Source organism: Populus trichocarpa, chromosome 13 (genome assembly GCF_000002775.5).
Source record: "Populus trichocarpa isolate Nisqually-1 chromosome 13, P.trichocarpa_v4.1, whole genome shotgun sequence".
Classification (NCBI taxonomy): Eukaryota; Viridiplantae; Streptophyta; class Magnoliopsida; order Malpighiales; family Salicaceae; genus Populus; species Populus trichocarpa.
This window is the reverse complement of record NC_037297.2, coordinates 9,691,596-9,695,739: the sequence shown is the minus strand read 5'-3', so window position 1 is coordinate 9,695,739 and position 4,144 is coordinate 9,691,596. Positions and strand designations below refer to the sequence as shown.

At 37.2% G+C, this 4,144-nt stretch overlaps 1 long non-coding RNA gene across 1 annotated transcript; it reads right to left on the bottom strand.

The window, feature by feature from the left end:
- Window positions 1–1,506: 1,506 nt before the first annotated feature.
- LOC112323847 (uncharacterized) lies at window positions 1,507–3,363 on the bottom strand. The gene is made up of 2 exons (XR_002977331.2): window positions 3,043–3,363; window positions 1,507–2,548 (listed from the first exon to the last, which is right to left on the bottom strand). It is a non-coding gene; the product is annotated as an uncharacterized LOC112323847 (long non-coding RNA).
- Between the last annotated feature and the right edge of the window lie 781 nt (window positions 3,364–4,144).

The following is a 4,144-nucleotide window of genomic DNA, read 5'->3' as shown; positions in this document are numbered from 1 at the left end:
AGGCCCAAGCTTTTAGGTCGGCCCAACTCTTGATCCCCTAGGATTTTTTACTAAACCCAAACCTAGCATTTAACTCCCCTTAAACAGCACCTGGTGCCCCATGCCTGGTTCCCCTTAACTGGCCCTCAACTCCCCTAACTCGGCTTATTTGACAGACACCTCATGCCTAACACCCCGTGTTTGTCTCCCCTTGATCGGGCTCCTCGTGCACGACTCCTCTCGACTGGCCCCTCACTCCCCTCGCCCAGCTTCGTTAATCGGCTCCCTATGCTCAACTCCCCTTGATCGATGTCCCACGTCCAGCATCCCATTTTTGGCTCCCTTCGATCAACCCCCGACTCTTCTCGCCTCTCTCCCTTAACTGGTACCTCGTGTCTTGCTCCGTTTGACCAACACCCAACTCCCTTAGCCCGACTCCCTTAACCAGCACCCTATACATGGCTCCCCTCACCTCGTACCCTATGCCCAGCACTCCTTGCCCGGCTCCCCTCAGCTGGTGTCAGGCACATGATGACCCATGCCTAGTTTCCCTTGACCAACACCCAGCTCCCCTCGCTCGATGCTCCACACTAGGTGCGTGCTTGGTGCCCATATGTTCAGACATCATGGTTGATCCCAGACACATGGTGCATTTGAGCTCAAGAAAACGTTTGGCACCCATAAGCTAAGGCACAACGCCTGGTGACTGTGATGCATGCATGCGCCTTGCCTTATGGTCTATACCCAATACTTACTTCTTATGGGTTTTTTTTTTTTATCAAACCCAATTATTTTTGTTTAGACCCTACATAATTTGCACTCTTAGATATACATTAATCTCTCATGACCTATCATATTTTTATTTCATTAATATTTGTAGAAATGTTATTTATCCCTCATATATATATATATATATATATATAACTCATTAATTTTATTATGATAAAATGATTCTCCAACTCCTTTACTCAAGCAAAAATATAAAAAAACAATATTCATATGGTGTAAATATCTTTTAAACCATCCAGATAAAAAAAAAAATTAATTTCTTTATTCTTTACATATTATTTGCATAGCCTGTCTCTATAGCGCCAAAGGATCGCTTAGAAAGGCTTGGTTTACAGTGAATTATAATTAATGGAACATTTTCCATTAAGAAAAGAAATTAACAGCATAATTTCCATACAATTGTTATTAATTACAGAGAAGTTGATTACGTAGTGTTAGTTGAAGAAATTATAATATATTATTATTAAAACTCTGATAATTGATAAAGTTATTAAATCAAGCTATGGACTCCATTACTTTCTTGAAAAGGAAACGTGAACGACAGCCTAGCTATAGCTATATTTAATGGGGATTATTTCTTGGAGGAAACTAAAACATCATACCAAAAACTCAAAGTTCTAACTGATTTGAAAACCACATTAACTTTAAACCCCTTAAATAGTTAAATACAAAAGCCGGATATATATATATATATATATATATATATTTCCTAAAATTCAATCAATTCGGTCAAGAAAGTCTAAAAACAACAGTACTATCCAGTGGGTTTAATTTAATATTATGCTTATTACAAGTGCAAAAAAGCAAAAACATGCATTTTAAAATCAAGCAAACACTCTAGTTTAATAGAATATCAACAAATAAAGAAAGAAGAAAGGCATCATTGAACAAGACAGTGATTAAATTCAGAATTTGATTCCGCAGTATAGTGAAGCAACTAGTTCAAATCCTCTGAATTGAATCTCAGACAAACATCAACGAAATTGGCAAGATTCATGGCCATTAAACTTTGCTAAAAGTTTATGGCTTGAACGAATGGAGGTTTTGGTCTGCTTCTTGTGGTTGTTCTTGTTTGTTCCCCTGGCCCTCTACCTCTGTTGAGGCAATTTGTGCCATGGACCTTCTCCGCTCACATTGCTCTCCTTAGACACGACTTCTCAATATCATAAATGTCTTGTTCAGTGTCATTGTTTGGAGCACCAATAGAACTCATAAAAGATATTGGATGTTGCCTTCTCTAAGGTCACCCATTATCAGCAAGCACAAGTAAACAAGAGCAAAATAATATATATTTTCACATCAACAAGAACTAATTGAGAAGGGTAATAGAGCCCAGCAAAATCTAGAAGATAGTGGCAGATCGTATATGTATAGAGCAATGGAACTGTGGGCAAGTAGGAGAGGTAATGGAATTAGGGGCTAAAGTTAAGTTGTTGTGATGAGAGACAGAAATAAATAACAAGCAACAAATACACAATGGCCAGCAAACAGCATTGAAACTGATGCCAGGAACCCAACTGTTGCATTAGCTTGTAGGTGGTCACTTAGAAATACCATCAAGATCGAATGAGTAAAGCTCTTGCAATTTGGTTGTCAATGGAAGCCAACCCAATCTCAGCAGCAATGTAGACGTTTTAATAAAAGGCTAATTATTATGTTTTCCTTCCCCTGTATACAGCAATGAACCCAACATGGCTGTTCTCTGTTATTATAGAGGAATGCTAATCCTTGTGGTTTTTTTGGAGTCTAAATCCAAGGGTCAAGTTGATCAAGGCAGTTCCTGAAGATGGAGAACAAAATAAATAGAAAATAAGCATATCATCTATCACTGTATAAGCAATCTCTGGGTGAGATTTATAATCTCCAGAGCTTCAGAATATCTTTGCAGTGATTGCAATGCCTTGAACAACTATGAACCAAACCAAGAGAGAGCTACTAACTATCAGAAAGTAAAAGAATATCTGCTGGTGACTTTATTCAGCATGAGTGGGATTCCTTAACAATGATGCGCTTTGTTTCAAGCAAATAAATCAATCAAAATAAAAAATAAAGAATAGATGCATAAAAATAAAGGGAAAAAATACAGACATCTAGAATAAGATCATGATGCGCTCTGTCCTTTAAAAAAGCATGCAGAGGAGAAACTCTGTTTTCTAGCTGTAACCACCAAAAGGAGAAATATATATCAGATCATCAAGCCCAAGTGACAGGTACTTTCCGGTAAATTGAATAACTAAGCTTAGGCAAGTCATACAAAAATCAGTCGCACTGTACCAGAGATTCATCATCTAGGCAAATCAATACCAGCAGCTTTATCAGCTGCTTTCTGTTCTTCCCTCTTGCTCTGCAAGCTCTCAGTCTAGTTCCAGGCATCCATCAGTGAATGGTTACCTAGCTGCCCCCATCAGCAGCATGATAAGAAGGAAAAGGCAAATACAAACACAACCAATCTTTACCATTTATTGTCTAACTTATTTGATGGATTTACTTTATGTCAAATCTAAAGTCTTTTTGAGTAAATGATTTAAAGCTAAATTAGGGATGACCGTAGATCATCCTATTTATTAGTTTAGGCCATTATAACCTAAACTTTTGGAAAGCATAAAGTTGTTAGAGTTAAGCAAGACATCATATGGTGATTACTACATTAGCCAAAGGGTTTCACCTAAAGTTCCTCTTTATTGGTAATCTGTTAGGACAAAAACTGATGTTCCTTGATCGTTAGAATCATGTAATGCCATCCATGTTTGCATTGTTGGATGTGAGCTAAAGAAAAAAAAACCAAGTTAATCTTGAGGGGTATTTCAACTGATTAGGTCTTGGATTTGCTCCTCAATGATCACGAGTTCAAGTCCCCTCAGGGTCACTAGAGACTTATATAGTCATTAACTTCAGAACTCGTGGAATTAGTCAAGATACGCGTAAACTCATCCAAGCACCTACGTTAATAAAAAAAATTTAAAAAAAAAACCAAAGTTATTTTGAGCTGAACTGCTCTAACTTACTAGCAAAGGCTGCATTAAAGTAATAATTAGGCCTTAACTTCGAGTTCACCAAGCTAATTTCTCTAATACTATCCAAAGACAAGATACGGCACTAGCCATGTAAAAATACCTACTTCCATCATTTTATAGCCTCAAAGCCATGTGCTAGGTGAAGCCCGTCACCAATCCAAACCATTTGTTGTGTATCTTGGATCCATGTCAATTGAAGAGAAAAATAATATGAATTAGTGAATAAACTCAATAAATTTGTTAATCCATTTTAGGGACAAATCGAACATATACATTCTTTTAAAACATCATATTCAGGGAATTTGAAGGTGAAAAAACATGGAAAATTTTAAACACAACATATTGATAACATATAAACTATC